This window comes from Hyaena hyaena, unplaced genomic scaffold, assembly GCF_003009895.1.
Source record: "Hyaena hyaena isolate Hyena2069 unplaced genomic scaffold, ASM300989v1 scaffold_139, whole genome shotgun sequence".
Classification (NCBI taxonomy): domain Eukaryota; kingdom Metazoa; phylum Chordata; class Mammalia; order Carnivora; family Hyaenidae; genus Hyaena; species Hyaena hyaena.
Genome location: NW_024080771.1, coordinates 2,672,785 through 2,693,630, shown reverse-complemented (window position 1 = coordinate 2,693,630; position 20,846 = coordinate 2,672,785). Strand labels below are relative to the sequence as shown.

The 20,846-nt window shown below is 41.3% G+C and overlaps 1 protein-coding gene across 3 annotated transcripts in view; it reads left to right on the top strand.

Moving 5' to 3' along the window:
• Positions 1-767: 767 nt before the first annotated feature.
• CUNH8orf89 (chromosome unknown C8orf89 homolog) overlaps positions 768-20,846 on the top strand; it is a 34,183-nt gene continuing 14,104 nt past the window's right edge. For 2 of the 3 annotated variants that reach the window (XM_039238410.1, XM_039238408.1), the window contains exon 1: positions 1,289-1,487. The gene's annotated coding sequence lies outside the window, so the exon portion shown is untranslated. Of the gene's footprint in view, positions 787-1,288; positions 1,488-20,846 lie in introns of those variants that run through there. The other variant, XM_039238409.1, reaches the window with a different exon arrangement.

The window sequence follows — 20,846 nt, the reverse complement described above, 5'->3', positions numbered from 1 at the left end:
TCACAAAGGAGGTAGAATTTGGACACCTGGTGATAGAACAGCAGGCAGGAGCCAAGAGTTGGAAGTTAACACAGTGGCAGATGTGGTAGCAAGACTCAAGAGCAGACCATTTAATAATCAGCAGTTGATCATGTATTGACTGCTAGTGTACACTTAATCCACATAATCCTCCCTCAGTTCTCCATTTTCTAATCACAAAACCGATTAGTTGGGGGATGGGTCCCAGGCCTTGCCCTTTAAATTCTCCATGTGATTTTTAATGTGCAGCCTATTCCATTAGGTAAGTGTACTGGTATCCCCATTTTTAAGATGAGTTAACTCTCCCTTCCCCAGGATCACCCACATAAGTGGGGTGGCTAGTATTAGACTCCAGGTCTAATTTGAATTTTCTTAACCAGAGGAGCTGAGGAAGGGGAGCTTGATGAAAACAGGAGTGTGTTTGGGAGCACCTTCAGTTTTGTCGGACCTGAAAGCATGTATTTTACTAGGGCTAAACTTGCAGCCCTAGTTGGGGTCAAGAAATGGAGGCGGAGGGTTTAGAACATCATTTGGCAAAAGTAGAGATGCTAGGGTCCTACCTCACAAGTCAGGGTGCTAGGCTTCTTACCTGGGGAGAGGACGCCTAGCCTTTAACCAGAGAATCTAGACAAGAGACCTAGAACATGGAATTCGGGTTGGCATGGTGAGGGACCTCGGGGATGACTGGCACTTAGCCTAAGATTGGCTGGGTTATTGCTGGGCTGTTTGAAAGAAAGTTCCTGACTCATCAGGACACTGGAGAGCCTGGTTAGTTTGAATCTTAAAAATGCAGTCCAGAGAACGGAGTTTCACCAACTTGGCCCAGCTGCCTGCTACCCGCCCTGACCTTGTGCCACGACTGACTCCTATACCCCCAGCCTTGTTTCAGCACCATCCCCCCACCCCCCGCTGAGTGTACTGTACACCCGCGCCTGCAGCTGTGACTGCAAAGGCGGTGGCACCTATAGTAGTTGAGTCCTAGCGGCTTCCTAGCCGCCCAAGCGCTTTGCTGCTGTGCCACCCCCCCAACTGTCGGTCCTGGCTGCTAGAGGACCGCGGCCCGTGACCTCGTGCGGAAGGCAGCCCGGAAGCTCCGGGCGCCTGGCAACCGGCACGCATCGGGCGGGCGGGGCTGCAGCCACCGGCGCCGCGGGCCCGGCGAGGCGGAGCGGCGGGCGCGCCGCGCTCCCGAGCGTCGCCGGGCTGCTGGCAGCCGAGCATGTTCTCCCCGAGAGCGGCGCCCGTGAGAGCGACGGGCCGCCCGCCCCGCCCCGCGGCCGCGGCCGCGGCCAGCCGCGCGCCTTGGCCGGGTTGAGCCCGGGGCTCGGCTCGGCGGCGGGCCGCCGCTGGCTCCCGCGCTGTCCGCTGCCCCCGTTGACCCCGCTGCCGGAGCCTCAGACCTGGGCGCCGCCGCCGAGGTCCAAGCACGCGAAGAAGCCCCGCCCTTCCGCGGTGGACCTGCGGGGACAGTGAGTGCGGGTGGTCCGCGGAGGAGCCCCGGCCGAGGGGGAGCGAGGGGCGCCGGGAGTGCCAGAGGACCTGGCGGGGCAGGGCCGAAGGGGCTGTGGGGCCCAGAGGTCAGCTAGTCAGGTCCTTCCTGGGCAGGGGAAACTAGCCCAGTGAGGCTCATGGGTCCCTCCAAGGATTCTCTTGTCGCATTATGAGGGGAGCTGGCGGGTATGCGGGGTCTGAAGGGCCGGACAGAGGCTGCTGGGAGGGGTCAGGTGAAGCAGAGAGATGGGAAGAGACCTGGGCACCAGGATCTGCCTACCAGATCTGTATGTTTCCACACTCCTCAAGCTCCGTACAGTCTGTAGCATGGACATCCGTGCGTCAAGTGGACACGCCCTTACAGGGTCGCCCTTCAGCTCGCCCAGGGTTTAAACTGAAGCTGGGTGGGTGGGTGCGTGGGTGGGTGTGTGTGTGTGTGTGTGTGTGTGTGTGTGTGTGTGTATGTAGTGTTTACCCTCTGCCCTTGACTGCCACTGTACCTCCCTTGTTTTTTACTCTTGCACCTTAAACTGAAGCTGGGTTTGTGGGTGTGTGTGTGTGTGTGTGTGTGTGTGTGTGTGTGTAGTGTTTACCCTCTGCCCTTGACTGCCACTGTACCTCCCTTGTTTTTTACTCTTGCACCTTAAACTGAAGCTGGGTTTGTGTGTGTGTGTGTGTGTGTGTGTGTGTGTGTAGTGTTTACCCTCTGCCCTTGACTGCCACTGTACCTCCCTTGTTTTTTACTCTTGCACCCAGCCACGTGGAGCAGAACTTGGGATGGTCAGCGTCTTAATTAGCTCTGACCCCGTTTTCACTGCTAGTTTCGCTTTGTGCCGTTTCTGATTTACCTATAGTTTGTGTGTTAGTTACTTTTTTCATGGGTTAAAAATACAAGAAAAGATTTGTGCAGTGCAGATAGTCTGTTCTCTTGTATGGGTCGTTCTACCCTACAACCTCTTTGTGGTCATAGACATGAGAACTGAAGCCTCTGTCCAAAGAAATGCAATTTGGCCACCAATTTTAGGGTATTGTACTCTGGGAAACCCAAGAATCCCTACTCTTCTTTGACTTTTTATCTGCATTGTTAATGGTGACTGTAAATCACCCTTTCCCGTGGCCTTTCTTCACAAATATTCCTGACATTTCTTTTTTAAAGTTCTTACATTTTTGAAATTACATCATAATACATTAGTAGTTCTCATTCAAACAGAAGTATATAGAGTTAGAGATGAGTTTACCTTTTCCTCCTTCCTCCCTCCCTCCCTCCCTCCCTCCCTCCCTCTTTTCTTTCTTTCTTTCTTTCTTTCTTTCTTTCTTTCTTTCTTTCTTTCTTTCTTTCTTTCTTTCTAAGACTTTTAGAGTTAATTTAGTGTTGATCTTTCTACTCATTTTTCATCTGTTTTTTAATCATCATTGGAATCATATCGATTCTTTTGAGAAGTTGTTTTTTTCACTTAAAAAGATGTGGCAAATACCTTTCCTATCCACTTATTGAGGTCTGCACTGATGTGGTACAGTGATCATATGGTATATGGTGATCATATGTAATCATTCCTCATTAAGATCCGTTCTGATTTTTCCTTGTTACAAACAATGCATCAGTGAACATTCGTATACACAGAAACAGTTCTATAAAATGAATTCCTTGAAGCAGAATTGCTGGGTCAGATGTGTGTATGTTAAAAATTTTTGGTAGAATCTGACTTTCCAAAAAGTCTTTACTATAATGTTTATTTCCATCAACAGACAGTGTTGAGAAAAATCTGTGGTTATTATTATTTTTAAAAAATTAAAAACATAGTTTCCACTTTCTGAATGTTTATCACATGTCCAGCACTGTACTGAACACTTTAGATGAATTTTGAAACTTAATTCTCACTAACCGTATGAGACTCAGAGGCACTATTATTTTCTTCATGACCCTATAGTTATGCAGCCATTGAAGGGCAGAATCAAGATTAGAATCCAGGTGCATTTTACTCCAATTGAATAAAATGTGTTCTTTGTTGGGTGTGGTTTCCTGGTCAGTAGTTGGGAATTGTGTTTCATTGGGCTGTTTGAGGATTAAATGAGATTGTGCTTTTGGTGCTACAGTGTTTTAGCAGTTCTTTCCACTATGAACTCCTATAGAAATGGACACGGTCCAGTGCTTCCTATGATTCCCATTTCTCCATATTGTCTGCCTCTCCAATCATCTCTCAGCCTTTCATCTTCCTGCTTTGCGTACATTTTAAGGAAATCTGGCTTTTTTCTCCCTCTCAAGTCTTCTTTGGCAACTTTAATCCTGTTTCTGGCCTTAATTCTCACCAGGTGAACAGATAACTCTTAACATTTCTTCTCCCAACCAAAGCTACAGTCCTCAGTTCCTACAGCTTAGATCCAGTTTCCATAGCTCAACTTGGATGTCCAACACTCCTATTATCTAAAATTAGGCTATTTGTTGCTCTCCATCTCCAGACTAGCAATTTCTCTTTGCATGTAATTCATAATTCTCTTAGTCACCCAAGTTCACTCACGTCTGTCATCTTTGACTCTTTTGTCTTTGCCGAACCTCCTAAATTTAATCAACTTGTATTCTCACTGCTGCTACACTGATGTAAGCTCTCTGGCCTATTATTAATATGTAGCCTTAGCTCCAGTCTCTGCCAGATTTATCTTCCAATAGTGTAGCTGTGAATTTGCCCCACCTCTCTTCAAAACCCCTGTCAGTGCCTTCCCATTGCTCAAAGAAGGAAGTGCAAACCACGTTGGCGAACTTTCAGATTTGTCTATGATCTCACCCAGTCTACCATTTCAGTATCTGTCACAGCTTCCCTATCTGAACCCCCTCTCTGTTCTCCATGGCGTCTTTCACACCTATATCTTTCCCTGGAATGCCTATTCCACATTTCTGCCTGTCTAAATTCTATTTAAGTGTCATTTTCTAGCTTCTTCCAAGTCTTCTTGGAACTTCCATGTGAAAATTCTATCTACCTTCTTTTACCTCTCCTGACGTGAGGTATCTAGCTTACCTCAGGCTGCAGTTTCACACTTAGCCTTATATTACAGCTGTATGAGTGCCTCCTGGTTTTCCGTTTGGATTGGCACTTCTGTGAAGGCAGAATCTCTATTTAGTTCATCTTTGTATTTGTCATGCACATGGCATATTGATTCGCACATAGTACATGCTTAGTGAATCTATTTGAGGAAGTGAGCTAATATCTTCCCACTTGGGCATGTGTTAGTCTGTTGATAGCTATAATTGACAGACCTCAGCGGTGTAGTGACTTAACATGTAAACATTTATTTCTTGCTCACATAATAATTCCAAGGCAGGTATTCCTGGTTAGCAGGGGCAGCTTTCTTCCAATGGGTTGCAGGACCCAGGCTCTGCCATTTATTAGCACTTCCTTGTTATCTCACAGCAGCCAGCAGAAGGGAAGAGGGAAAGTGTGGAGAAAGCCAACCTGCTTCTTAAAAGCTTGTTGTAGAAAGTGTTACACATTACACTCACTCAAGTTCTGATCACAGGGAGGTAGCCACTTCTCAGAAACAACTCTGCTCCGGAGGAGCAAGAAGTTTAGTAGACATTCAGCCTTCTGTGTCACAATTTCTACTTAGGAAAACCTGTGGGACTTTCGCTTGAACATCCCTTGCTCAAAAACAAAAGCAAAACTCCTACTTCCCCAATCTGGTTAGGTTAGCAAATGCTCTGTTGTACCACAGAATTGAAACATAGCTTTATTATCAGTATTTATTGTAATGGGGGTGCCTGGGTGGCTCATTCGGTTGAATGTCCAACTCTTGATCTTGGCTCAGGCCATGATCTCACAGTTCCTGAGTTCAAGCCCTGCTTGGGGCTCCATGCTGACAGAACAGAGCCTGCTTGGGATTCTCTTTCTCTGTCTCTCTTCCCTTTCCACACTCTTCCCCCGACCCCCACCCTTTCTTGATAAATAAACTTAAAAAGAAATATTTATTGTAATGAACTGTAACTGTTTGTTTACTTTGTTCCCCTAACAAAGCTAAAAGAAAGCTAAAAATAAAGATAATCTTACCGTCTCCCCTTTGATGCTTGGGTTATTTTCAGCATTTTTTCTTTTCTATTATAAAAAATACAGGATTTGACATCCTTGCAGATAAATATTTGTATGTATCAATGATCATTCCTTTAGGAAAAATACCTGGAAGTGGAATAGCTGGGCCAAAAGTATATAAAATTATAAGGACATATACGTTACTAGATTGCTTTCTGGAAGTATTATACCCATACGTACACTGACACCTTATGAGAACGCCTATTTCCCTTGAGCCCCATCTTACATTGCCTACTATTAGAGAAAACTCCTTGCCATTTTGATTGGCAAAAGCCGTAGCTCATTATATTATTTTGCTTTTATTTGAGAACTAGTGAACTTTTATTGACCATTTGTATTTTTTTTTCTGGAATGAATTACATGTTCTTCAATAAATACAATTTTATAAGGTTCACTTTCTTTTTCTCTTTTTTTTAATTAAAAATATGTATTTATATTTGAGACAGAGAGAGAGACAGACAGACAGACAGACAGTGCTTGAGCAGGGGAGGGATAAAGAGACAGAGACACAGAATTCGAAGCAGGCTCCAGGCTCTGAGCTGTCAGCAAAGAGCCCGACATGGGGCTCAAACTCACAAACCGTGAGATCATGACCTGAACTAATTGGTTCCAATTTGTGCCATCCACTTGAACTATGGCAGGAAAAGAGTTCACTGTTAAACCCTGCCAAAGTCAGACATTTAACCAACTGAGCCACCCCGGTACCCCTCTTTTTTTTATTTTTAAGTATCTTTATATATAAAAAATTAAATTCATCAGGTTTTTTTTTTATGTCCTCATTTGAAAAGTTATGGGAACTTCTGTGCAGTGTGGCAGAATGAGCTGACAGGGAAGGGACTCCATTGTACTTCAGTATATTTCAAATGCTGGGTAAAATATAATAAGATGATTTATGGAAATGTAGCTGAGCTAGAGACCACGGGAAGGAAATCCCCAGGTGCCAGAAATGAAGGGGTGCTCACATAGGAAGCCACTGTTGAGCATCTGCCGAAAGCTGGAAGTCACAAAGGAGCACTGTTCCAGTTACTATGACTGCATCACAAATTTCTCTAAAACTTAGTCGTGGAAAACAACCACTTATTGTGCTCAGGGATTCTGTGGGTCAGGAATTCGGACAGTGCACAGCAGGGACAGCTTGGCTCCGCTTCATGATGTCTGGGGCCTCAGATGGAAGAACTGAAAGCTTGAGGCTAGAATCACCTGCAGGCTCATTCATTCCCCTGTCTGATGGTTAATGCTGGCTGGGGACTGAGACCTTAGCTGTGGATGTCAGCTGCAACCTTCTATGGTGGCTGCTGCTTGTCACCTGGCTTCCTCACAAAATGGTGACTGGATTTCAAAGGTGAGTATCCCAAGAGAGAGCCAGCAGAAGTTCTATTGCCTTTTATACCCTAGCCTTGGAAATCACACAGTGTCACTTCTACTCTAGTTTATTGACACAGGAAGTTAGTTTTAGGGAGGGGGAACACAGACATCACCTCTTGAAGGAGGAACATCAATATCACACTGAAAGAAGAACATGTAGGCATAGATATCTTCTAGTGCATCCTTCTTTGAAAAATACAACCTGATATAGACACTGAGATGATAACTAGAAAAATGCCCCTGATTGGCCTGAGGAGGTTGCCAGGAAGCTTGCCATCCACTTGAACTATGGCAGGAAAAGAGTTCACTGTTAAAGCCTGCACATGGACTCTGCACAGCTTCATACCCACACAGCTCAAGTCTGGGGTCTGAATTCACATTACTACGTGCTTCAGAGACCACAGTCCAGGAAATTGACATATTAACTGGTGTGACACCTCTGAAACCCAGGGCGAGGCCAAGACTAGTGGAAAACTCTGTATAGCAAAGGTTCCATAGCTCAGGAATACTGGACTCCGTAACTAGCAATCCCTTTAAAGATGAGTTTACAGTCTAAGTTTACAAATTGTATAAGAAAATAAGCTGCAAAGAAGGAGACTTGGCAGATGCAGGAAATAGGAGATGTGAACCACCAAAGTGAATAGAACATCCTGGGAAAATATTTAAATTTGTAATATTCAAGAAGACGAAGGCATGGAAACCATATGGCAAGAACAGGACAGTATGAAGAAAAAGAGGAGAGGTCTAGGGTCGCAGCTTCGCCCTGAAAGGAGAAGAGGAAGAGAGCAAGAGGCGTTGAGTCAAGCTGTACCTCTTGTACCCAGCCATTAGTTGATTTTTGGCCTATGATAATAATCATGATGATTATGATAATAATAGCAGCCATCACATGTTCCTGCATATAAAGATACCTTACTACAGTCTGAACTGAAGGTTTTTTTTTTTTTTTTGAGACTTAAGCCAGCATACGAGGAGGCATTTAGCTAGATGCCTTTCTTAAATTACCTTCAAACTCCACAATAACTCTGTAAGGTAGAGCTTATTAGTTCCCTAGGTAGGGAGACCGAGGCATGGAAAGGCTAACAAGAAAATAAAGTATTTTTCCCCATCCAGGAATAGATGACAGGAATAGGGATGGATGGATGGATGGATGGATGGGATGTATTGTAGGTACCATTGCTTCTGTATTCATTTCTCAATTCACAGCCTGGGGGGTTCAATGTAATTCTTCCCATGAGTTGAATATTTAGAAACCTATTCACAAATTAACTGCTTATGAATTTGGGGAAATGGGAAGTCCCTATGTCCAGATGGGACCTTTGCTTGCAGTGTTTAAAGTTGTCTTTCCTGGGGCGCCTGGGTGGCTTAGTCGGTTAAGTGTCCAACTTTTGCTTAGGTCATGATCTCGCGGTTGGTGGGTTCGAGCCCCGTGTCGGGCTCTGTGCTGACTGCCAGCTCAGAGCCTGGAGCCTGCTTCAGTCTGTGACTCCCTCTCTCTCTGGCCCTCCCCTGCTCACGCTGTCTCTCTATCTCTCTCTCTCCTAGAAATAAATAAAACATTAAAAAAAAATTTAAAAAAAAAAAGATAGCAGAGATCATCTGTCACCCATTCACCCCCCATTCCCTGCCTTTTTCATAAATGAGGAGCCAGAGACTCAGCGAATATGATTCAGATAAAACCACAGTCAGCTAGTTAGTAGTAGAGATTGGCTTAGAAAACACGTTTTCTGATTCCCTACCTGGTAGTCATAGTAATGACAGANCTCTCTCTCTCTCTCTCTCTCTCCTAGAAATAAATAAAACATTAAAAAAAATTTTTTTAAGTTGTCTTTCCTGATATTTTATGTGCTTATTTTTAATTTTGTTGGAGTCCAGTTTTAATACTTCTTTAATTGCTTTCCTTTGTCCATTTCTCCTTTAACCCTCCCAGATCTTAGCTGTTGAATTCAAAGTTTCAGGGATCAGTTCTCTTTCACCATGATTTCTGGTGGACTGGTCCTATAATCTCAAGGAAGAATTTCAATTCAGACAGCAGTAAGATAGTCTCTTGATGCAAAAAAACTAAAGATGACTAAATTTTTGATGACTTATCCCCTTGCTCATTTTAACATTTTGATTTGTGGTTCGAGGAGTACAGACAATTCTAATTCCGGAAATCTTCCATAAGTATATGTGCAATTGCATTATGTCTACAAAACCAATACATACCGTAATTTAAGAAATAATCACTAAAAAGATGCCAACCATCATCTGTACTTTCAGTGAGTTGTAGTCTTTCTGCTGGTGGAGGGTCTTGCCTCAATGCTGATGGCTGCTGACTGATCAGGGTGATGGGTGCTGAAGGCTGGGCTGACTGTGGCAGTTTCTTAAAATAAGGCGGCAGTGAAGTCTGCTGCATTAATGGACTCTTCCTTGCACAGCCTCTCTCTAGCATGATGTGCTGTTTGATAGTAAACTTCTTTCAAAATTGGAGTCAATCGTCTTGAACACTGCTTTCTCAGCTAAATTTATGTTGTATTTTAAACCTTTTGTTGTTACCTAAACAGTCTTCATAGCATCTCTACCAGGGGTAGATTCCATCTCAAGAATGGAGAACTCATCCGTAAAAAATAACTTCGCATTTATTAACTTTTTATCATGAGATTGCAGCAATTTAGTGACATCTTCAGGCTCCACTTTGTAATTCTCCTGCTTTTTCCACCACATCTGCAGTGGCTTCCTCCACTGACGTCTTGAACCCCTCAAAGCCATCCATAAAGGTTTGAATCAACTTCTTCCATGCTTCTGCTAATGTTGATATTTTGACCTCTACCCATGAGTCATATTCATCTTCATGGCATATAGAAGAGTGAATCCTTTCCAGAAGGTTTTCAATTTGCTTTGCCCTGGTGCATCAAAGGAATCACTCTCTACGGCAGCTACAGCCTTATAAAAGTATTTCTTAAATAATAAAACTGGGGAATCAAAATTACTCCTTGATCCATGGGCTGCAGGATGGATATTGTGTTAGCAGGCATGAAAACAACATTAATCTCATTATACATCTCCATTAGAGCTCTTAGGTGACCAGATGCACTGTCAATGAGCAGTAATATTTTGGAAGGAATCTATTTTCCTGAGCAGTAGGTTTCAACAATGGGCTTAATATATTCAGTAAACCATGCTATAAACAAATGTGCTGTCATCCAGGCTTTGCTGTTCCATTTTTAAAGCATAGGCAGAGTAGATTTAGCATAATTCTGAAGAGCCCTAGGATTTTTGGAATGGTCAATGAGTACTGGCTTCCATTTATAGCCACCAGCTGCATTAGCCTTTGACAAGAGAGTCAACCTGTCCTTTGAAGCTTTCAAGCCAAGCACTCCTTTCTCCTCTGGAGCTGTGAAAGTTCTAGATGGTATCTTCTTCAAAACAAGGCTGTTCCACCTCCACTGAAAATCTGATCACTGTAGCCACCCATCATTAATTATCTTAGCTGGATCTTTTGAATAACTTGCTGCAGCTTCTACATCAAGACTTGCTGCTTCACCTTGCAAGGTGCCGCCTTCATAGGATTGAAGAGAGTCAAGGCCTTGTTCTATATTTGGCTAATGGGATTGTTATGGCTAGTATGATTTTCTATCCTTGAGAGAGACAGAGCACAAGTGGGGAGGGTCAGAGAGAGAGGGAGACACAGAATCCAAGCAGGCTCCAGGCTCTGAGCTGTCAGCACAGAGCCTAACGTGGGGCTCAAACCCACAAACCGTGAGATCGTGACCTGAGCCGAAGTCAGATGTTCAACCGACTGAGCCACCCAGGTGCCCCTCCCTGCATTTAAACTTGACTAACTTGTTCTGCACATGAGGAGCAGCTTTGAGCTTGTCTCAGCTTTTCACTTGTCTTCCTTACTACACGTGATCATTTTCAGCTTTTGATTTAAAGTGAGAGACACACGCATCTTCTTTCCAGTTGAACAGTTAGAGGCCATTGTAGGGTAATTAATTGGCCTAATTTCAGTAGTGTTGTGTCTCAAGGAATAGAGAGACCCAAGGAAAGAGAGAGAGACGGGAGCAGATGGTCAGTGGAGCAGTCAGAACACACACAACACTTACTAAGTTTCCTATCTTATATGGGAGAGCTTCATTGCACATCAAAACAGTTACAATAGTAATATCACAGATTACTGATCACAGATCACCATAACAAATGTAATGATAACGAAGAAGTTGCAAGAATAAGAAGAATATGCAAGAATTAGCAAAATGTGATAGACACGAAATGAGTAAAAGCTGTCAGAAAAATGGCACCAATAGAATTGCTGCACGCAGGGTTGTCACACACCTTCAATTTGTAAAAAAACAATCATCTGTGAAGTACAATAAAGCAAAGCACAATAAAACAAGATAAGTTTGTACGTGTATGTATTGCACCTATTTAATATATTTTGGCTCATTGCAGTTAATATTCTTATTAATGCTTATAATTCTCATTTTTGGTCAGTTGGGAACCTTTTTAAATTGATGACTAATGATTCTAATCTTCATTGATAGATTACTAGGTCTCTGGAATGGCAATATGTTCTCGGCTCACCTTGTACCTTTCCTTCCACAGACCAGGAATCAGCTATTTCTTAGAAGACCCTGGTTATTTTGTGCTTAAAAAAATTTTTTTTAAATTTAAATCCAAGTTAGTTGATATGTAGTGTAATAATGATTTCAGGGCTAGAATTTAGTGATTCATCACTTACTTATAACATGCAGTGCTCATCCCAACAAGTGCCCTCCTTAATGCCCGTCACCCATTTAGCCCAACCCCGTACCCACTACCCCACCCGCAACCCTCAGTCTGTTCTCTGTATTTAAGAGTCTCTTATCTGTCTCCCTCTGTTTTTATATTAGTTTTGCTTCCCTTCCCCTGTGTTCATCTGTTTTGTTTCTTAAATTCCACATACGAGTGAAATCATATGATATTTGTCTTTCTCTGACTAACTTATTTCCTTTAGCATAATACACTCTTGTTCCATCCACATTGTTACAAATGGCAAGATTTCATTCTTTTTGATCACCAGTAATATTCTGTTGTATATAAACCACATCTTCTTTATCCATTCCTCTGTTGATGGACATTTGGGCTCTTTCCATGCTTTGGCTATTGTTGATAGTGCTGCTATAAACATTGGGGGGGGGGTGTGCCCCTTCGAATCAGCATTTTTGTATTTGTGGGGTCTTTTGAAGTCACATTTTAATTATTAGGTTTAGTGGACAGAGATAGAAAAGAGGTGGGTTTTTTTTGGCCTTTTTTATTTTTTAGATGAAAATGTTATCAGTTCCAGTTCATAGTTGGGACTTAAAGGTTTTTGCTTAATTTTATTGATGTTAAGTCTGTATCTTTTACTCCCACTCTAAAAACCCTGGTTCCCATCAGCACCAGTATAAATGTTCATTTACTCGACCAGCTATCTTGAACTATAAAGTAGATACTATATATTAAGGGCAATGGAGCAGTAAGAGAGAAGTATATGGGGGTCCCTGATATCCGGGTACCAAACCTTACGTATCTAGCCAGGCTTTTATTTGAGGGAAAATCTTTTGTTTCAGCACGTTTTGGATTTTCTGTCCTTTGAAGGGTGAATAATACAAGGAACTACTGTGTGTTTCCAATTTTTAAAGGATCAGTGTATGGTAAATGAATTTAATACCAAAATGTTACAGAACTTAGTGTTGTCTTTGATACAGAAGACTTTTCAGAGTATTTTTCTCCCTTAAATGTTACCAAGAACATCAACAGTTATTACTGTATTGTAGAATTGTGAAGGTCTCAATTGTAATATATTATCCTTTTTATTTTAGAAACTGGTTTTAAGGGAGTGAATAAATTTTTATGTCTACTTAGTAGAATTTTAAAAGTTGTCTCCAACTCATATTTTATATAGGCTATGGTGTAGAGTTATGTATTGAATTTTGTCCCCCACCCCAAATTCATATGTCAAAGTTCTAACCCAACCTCAGAATGTGACCTTATTTGGAGATAGGGTCTTTACAGAGGTAAATGAGTTAGTTAATATGAGGTCATTAGAGTGGGTCTTAACCTAATATGACCAGTGTCCTTATAAAAAGGGGTAATTTGGACACTAGACATGTACAGTGTGAAGGTGACATGAAGACAAAGGGAGAGGACAGCCTTCTAGAAGTGGAGGAGAGAGGCCTAGGACAGATCTCTTACTCACAAACCTTACAGCGACCCATCCCTATTGACGCTTTGATTTTGAACCTCAGTCTCCAGAACTGTAAGACCATAAATCTCTGGTGTTGAAGCCACCCAGTCTGTGGTACTTTGTTATGGAAGAGCTGACAAACTTCTATGTATTCTTGATTTTTAGCACTGTTTCCTTATTCTGTCTGCTGTTGTTTAATAGAAACATTTTTTAAAAATCTTTGATTGTATGGGGCGCCTGGGTGGCTTAGTCGGTTAAGCGTCCGACTTTCGCTTGGGTCATGATCTCGCGGTTCGTGGGTTCGAGCCCCGCATCGGGCTCTGTGCTGACTGCCAGCTCAGAGCCNCCCCTAAACTGTAAGCTGATGGAGAGACAGTGTGAGGCAAGCTAGAAAACGAGGGAAACCAGGTAAGATTTGTGTTCTTTTGAATCAAGAGAACCTCAGACTGTGAGATGAATGTGTTTAGGTTCTCAGGTCATTTTTCTTTTTAAAAATTTTTTATGTTTATGGGGCGCCTGGGTGGCTTGGTTAAGCGTCCGACTTTCGCTTAGGTCATGATCTCGCGGTTCGTGTGTTCGAGCCCCACGTCGGGCTATGTGCTGACTGCCAGCTCAGAGCCTGGAGCCTATTTCAGAGTCTGTATCTCCCTCTCTCTCTGACCCTCCCCTGCTCACGCTCTCTCTCTCTCTCTCCTAGAAATAAATAAAAATATTAAAAAAAAATCTTTGATTGTAAAAAGCAGATATTTTTGATTCTCACCCATCTTCTGCAGGATAATGCTTAATTAGTTCTTTTCCTCTTTTGTATTTTCCATCTCTCCTTTTTGATTGTCTTTATCCTTAAAAGACTATACTCGTGCTCAACAGTCACTCATGTTTAAATACAGCTCTTTTGACAGTATGTTGTTCTCTAATGAAATTGGTCACCTATTCCTTTTCTTTTCCTTTTTTTATTTTTAAGGTTCATTCATTCATTCATTCATTCATTCATTATTGAGAGAGAGAGAGACAGAGAGAGAGCAAGAGGGGCAGAGAGGGAGGAGAGAGAGAGGACCCCAAGCAGGCTCCACACTGACAGTGCAGAGCCTGATGTGGGGCTCTAACTCATGAGCTGTGACATCATGACCTGAACCAAAATCAAGAGTCAAACACTTAACCAACTGAGCCACCCAGGCGCCCCACAACTTCCTTTTTCTTAAAATTCTCTTTGCCTTTGGGCTTTATTGGCTCCCCTTACTTGCTTCTTCTCTTTTACTAGTCCTTTTTGGTTTTCTCTGTGTTCAACAGATTCTCTTTCTGTCTTTTTTTTTTTTTTTTTTTATTTCTGACAGAGAGAGACAGCATGAGCAGAGGAGGGTCAGAGAGAGAGGGAGACACAGAATCTGAAGCAGGCTCCAGGTTCTGAGCTAGCTGTCAGCACAGAGCCCAACGCAGAGCTTGAACCCACAAACTGTGAGATCATGACCTGAGATGAAGTCGGACACTTAACCGACTGAGCCACTTAGGCGCCCCACTTTCTGCCTTTCAAATATTAGTTGCCTTGGACTTGCTCTTCTTTTTCATAACTCTTCGCTTGTACACTCCACTCACCCTGAACAGCCTGATCTATTCTTAAGGCTTTACCTATGCTGATGCCTACCAAACTGAATCCCTTGGCTGCACTCACTCCTACTTCTTGATATCCCATTCTGTGAATATCACACAGGCACCTCAAACTCATTTTCTATACAACTGAATTTCTCATCTCACTCCCGCTGGTTCCTCACCCCATCTTCCTAACTTTGTGAATAGTACAGTCGTATAGAGTTCCCAGGTCCTCTGGATGCCACCTCATTCACCTCTACCAGGCTTGGTAGAGCTGCTATTTTCTTTGGTTTAAGCCTTCACTGCTAATGGGTCTTGAATGACTAGATTTAGGAGAAAAGAGAGGTTGTCACTTGGCTACCAGCTTTCTACTTTGTGCAACAGGAGGATGACAATGTCATGTACTATGTTAGGAATACTGAGGGAAACAGGTTTTGATGGGGGTAACATGAGATATCTGAGGAAAAATATCTAATAAGCAGTCATATGTGCCTATTGCTCAGAAGAAAGGCCTGAAGATACAGATTTAGGATTCTTTGAAGAATGTCAAGGGAGACATCATCATTCTGGCCATACTTAACTACTTGCATTCCTTGAAGAGAGCAGTCTTTTTGATATTGCTGTGTCATCACCCAGCAATGACACTCTAGAGTGCCCTGACCAACTCCCCATGACCTGGATTTGGCTTAAGACTTAGCTTAAGGATCATCTCCTCAATGCCTTTCCTGAGAATTAACTACTCCCTTTGTGGTTCCACAGCACCCCTTATGCACCTTTTGACTTGAGATTTACTTTTTACCCAGCACCAATATATTTTCTTTCCCACTCAAAACTTCCTGACGGATTTTCAATGCACTTAGAATAAAATCAAAACTCTTTATTATGATGTATAAGGCCATAAAATATCTGATACCTGCTATCTTTCCAGCCTTATTCCCCTCTTTCTAAGCCATACACTTAATTTAAAATTTTCTAGAAGCCACCTTAAAAAGGTAAAAAGAGACAAGTAAGATTAATTTAAGTGATCTATTTTATTCGATTCAACATATCCAAATACTATCAACATAAAATCAAAATAAAAATTATTAATGAGATGGTTTACATTCCTTTTTTCCATTCAAAGTCTTTGAAATCTTCTGTGTATTTTACTCTTCCAGTACATCTTGCTTCTGACTAACGACATCTCAAGTGCTCAATAGCCACATATGGCTAGTGGCTACTCTATCGGACAGCATAGAAATTGATCTTTTTCTCCTTTAGAACATGCCAACCTTATTGTGGCTTTTGAGGGGACAAGTCTATGCACTTCTTTTTATGAAGAATTCTCTCCCTCCTTACGTGTTCTCTGAATATCTCTGCTTCTGGTCCATTTGGATCTCTGCTCAAGACCACCTCATCTATAATGTCTTCTTTAGCTACCCAGTCCAAAATACTTCCTGCCCCTTGGCACATTGCCATGATGAACTGTAGTTAATCCTTAATATTCATGGATTCTGTATTTTTCTAATAAACCTATTTGTTAAAACTTCTTTGTAGTTCAGAAATCAGTAGTTGTGGTGCATTCCCAGTCACTCTCAGACATGTGCAGAGTTGTCAAAAATTTGGCTTGCCTGACATGCCACTGAGGTTAGACAAGGTATAGCCTGCCTTCTTGTTACCGTGTTCATAGTGTAAGGAAATGTCCTTTTCACTATCTATTTAGTGCCGTGTTTTTTACATATTTGTGCTTTTTTTGATGATTTTGCTAGAAGTGTAGTGCTGGAATTCTGTGTGGTGTTCCTAAGCCCAAGAAGATGGTGCTGTGTCTTATGGAGAAAATATATGTGTTAGATAAGCTTCCTTCAGGCATGAGTTATACTGCTGTTGGCCGTGGATCCAATGTTAATGACTCGACAATATATATTATATAAAGTATCTTTAAACAGAGACACACCAAAAAGAAAGTATTGATCAGTTGATAAAAATGTTGTGACCAGAGGCTCACAGGAACCTAATTTTATATTTCCTCTAAGAGCAGTGGTTCTATATCTGCTACTTTAGTGTTTATGGCAACATTATAGAACATAACTGTTGTGAATAATGAGAATCAACTATACTTTAGATGTATTTTATCTGAAATAAACTTCATTAATTTCTTTGCTCATTTAACGTTTGTCTCCCTCTCCTAAGCTTCAGGAGAACAGAGACCTTATCTGGTGCTTGTATAGGATTGTCATTCAATATATCTGTGTTAAATGAATGTATAGATGGATAAATAATGAATAATGAACAAACATTTAATTAACATGTCCTTCTAGTTCTAAACTAGGTGATACAAAGATAATCTTAATTTTAAAAATATTTGGAATATTTTTAATACAAAAAAGTTTAAATACACCCATATTTTGAGGTGCCTTGAAAACAGCTAGTTTATCTCAATCCTGAGTCTCCTTACCATTAATTTGCAAAAGCATTTGTTTTGAGTGAGTTTTTTATGGTCTGCCCTAAAACCTAATATAATATCTCTTTCTCCACATGGTTTTTCTATCAGTCCTTTTTATTTTTTAAATTTTTTAAAGTTTATTTTTGTTTATTTTGAGAGAGAGAGAGGGCACATGTGCACAGGCAGGGGAGGGGCAGAGAGAGGGGGAGAGAATCTCAAGCAGCCTCCATGCTGGCAGACACGGGGCTCAAACTCACAAACTGTGAGATTATGACCTGAGCCCAAATTAAGAGTCAGATGCTCAACCAACTGAACTACCCAGGCACCCCACTCCTTTTTATTTTTTCAGATTTATAAAGTATCCTTAATTTTTCTCTCTCCACTACAGTTGGTTATGTTTTCAGGAAACATCAGATCAAAAATGTTTGTGTGGCTTATCCCCACACCCCAGCACATTCCTTAAGTTGTACATTCTTGCAGCTGTGGGCTTTTCCTCTCCTTTTAATTATGGAAAATTTCAAACATACACAAAAATAATATAGCATAATGAATCCTCCCCTATTCGTTGTGTGAACTTTTTTCAAAATATTCCATTTTAAGAAAGTTTTCTCTTGACCTGGTTTCAAAAATACCCCAAGAGGCATTTATTGTTAGTCCCTGGTTATTTCTTCTGTCTTGGTAAAGAGGTTACTAAGAAGAGTAGGAGGGTCTGCTTTGGGCTGAAAGAAAACAATCTGGTCATTTTCACCTTTATAAGCAAAAGGAGAAAGAAGTATTTAGAATAAAGTGAGGATTGTGATTCTAAGAGTCTTTGACTCTGGAAATTATCGTTTACTCCATATTTTGGTTTCTAGTTTGTCATTAAAATTTTTTTTAATTAAAATTTTAGTTAACATACAGTTCAATATTGGCTTCAGGAATAGAATTCAGTGATTCATTACTTACATACATTTTTAAAGTTTGAATTTTTTTGTAGTAAGAAGACCTAACATGGGACTTACCCTCCTAACATATTTTTAAGTGTACAATACAGTATTGTTGTCTATTGGTACAATGTTGAACAGCACATCTCTAGAATTTACTCATCTTGCATAATCGAAACTTTATACCCACTAATTAGAAACTCCCCATTTTCTCCTCCCTAAAACCCCTGGAAACTACCATTTTATGCTTCTAGGATTTTGACTATTTTAGATGCCTCGTATAAGTGGAATCTTGGAGTATTTGTCTTTCTACGACTGGCTTATTCACTCAGCATAATGTCCTCAGGGTTCATCATGTTGTTACATATTTCAGGATTTTGTTCTTTTTCTGTGGCTGATTAATATATTGTATATCTATACACTTTCTCTTTATTCATTCAGGTGTTGATGGACTTTTATAGATTGTTTTCACATCTTGGCCATTGTGAAAAGTGCCACAGTGAATATGGGAGTGCCAGTATCTCTTCAGTATTCTGATTTCAGTTCTTTTGGATTAATACCAGAAGTGGGATTGCTGGAGCATAGAGTAGTTCTATTCTTACTTTCTTGAGGAAACTCTATTCTCTTTTTTTCCATAGTGACTGCACCATTTCACATTTCCACCAGTAGTGTACAAGAGTTTCAATTTCTCTACATCCTCATCAACACTTGTCTTTAAAAAAAATACTTTTTAGGGTGTCAGGATGGCTCATTCAGTTAAGTGTCTGACTCTTGATTTTGGCTCAGGTCATGATCTCGAGGGTCATGGGATCGAGCCTGCATCAGGCTCTGTGCTGATAGTGTGGAGACTGCTTGGGATTCTCCCCTTTCTCTTTCTGCCCCTCCCCAACTAGCACTCACTCCCTCTCTCTCTTAAGATAAATAAATAAACAAACATTAAAAATATTTTATAGTAGCCATCATAATAGGTGTTAGGTGGTATATCACTGTGGTTTTGATTTGCATCGCCCTGATAGTTAATGACATTGAGCATAATTTCATATACCTTTTGGCCATTTGTATGTCTTCTTTGAAGAAATGTTTATTCAAATCCAAGCCCATTTTTAAACCACGTTATTAGTTTTTTTGTTTTGTTTTGTTTTTGCTTTGGAGTTATATATTTTGGATATTAGCCCCTTATCAGATATATGATTTGCAAATATTTTTTTGTTTTTTTCATTTTATTTTATTTTTTAAATTTTTATTATTTTTATTTTTTTAATAGTTTATTGTCAAGTTGGTTTCCGTATAACACCCAGTGCTCATCCCCACAAGTGCCCTCCTCCATGCCCATCACCCCCCTTCCCTACCCCGCCACCCTCATCAGCCCTCGTTTGTTCTCAGCATTCAAGAGTCTCTCGTGGTTTGCCTCCCTCTCCCCAACTATTTTTCCCCTTCTTCTCCCCCACAGTCTTCTGTTAAGTTCCTCCTATCTATGCAAACATATGGTATCTGTCCTTCTCTGCCTAACTTATTTTGCTCAGCATAACAGTCTCAGGGTCCATCCATGTTGCTACACATGGCCATATTTCATTCTTTCTCATTGCCATGTAGTATTCCATTGTATAGATAAACCACATCTTCTTGATCCATTCGTCCACTGATGCACACTTAGGCTCTTTCCATGTTTTGGCTATTGTTGAGAATGCTGCTATGAACATTGGGGTCCATGTGCCCCTATGCATCAGCACTCCTACATCCCTTGGGCAAATTCCTAACAGTGCTATTGCTGGATCATAGGGGAGTTCTATTGTTAGTTTTTTGAGGAACGTCCACACTGTTTTCCAGAGGGGCTGCACCAGTTTACATTCCCACCAACAGTGTAGGAAGGTGCTCATTTCTCCACATCCTCGCCAGCATCTAGAGTCTCCTGATTTGTTCATTTTAGCCACTCTGACTGGCGTGAGGTGGTATCTCAGTGTGGCTTTGATTTGTATTTCCCTGATGAAGAGGGATGCTGAACATCATTTCATGTGTCTGTTGACCATCTGGATGTCCTCCTTGGAGAAGTGTCTGTTTATATCTTCTGCCCATTTCTTCTAGATTGTTTGTTTTTCGGGTATGGAGTTTGGTGAGTTCCTTATAGATTTTGGATACTAGCTCTTTATCTGATATGTCATTTGCAACCATCTTTTCCCATTCCGTCGGTTGCCTATTAGTTTTATGGATTGTTTCCTTTGCCGTGCAGAAGCTTTTAATCTTGATGAGGTCCCAATCGTTTATTTTTGCTCTTGATTCCTTTGCCTTTGGGGATGTGTCAAGTAAGAAATTGCTGTGGTTGAGGTCAAGGAGGTTGTTTCCTGCTTTCTCTTCTAGGGTTTTGATGGTTTCCTGTCTCACATTCAGGTCCTTTATCCATTCTGAGTTTATTTTTGTGTATGGTGTGAGAAAATAATCTAGTTTCATTCTTCTGCATGTTGCTGTCCAGTTCTCCCAGCACCATCTGTTAAAGAGGCTGTCTTTTTTCCATTGGGTACTCTTTCCTGCTTTGTCAAAGATTAGTTGGCTGTACACTTTTGGGTCCAAATCTGAGTTCTCTATTCTATTCCATTGGTCTGTGTGTCTGTTTTTGTGCCTATACCATACTGTCTCGATGATGACAACTTTGTAGTAGGGGCTAAAGTCTGGGATGGTGATGCCTCCCATTTTGGTTTTCTTCTTCAATATTACTTTGGCTATTCGGGGTCTTTTGTCGTTCCATACAAATTTTAGGATAGTTTGTTTTAGTTTTGAGAAGA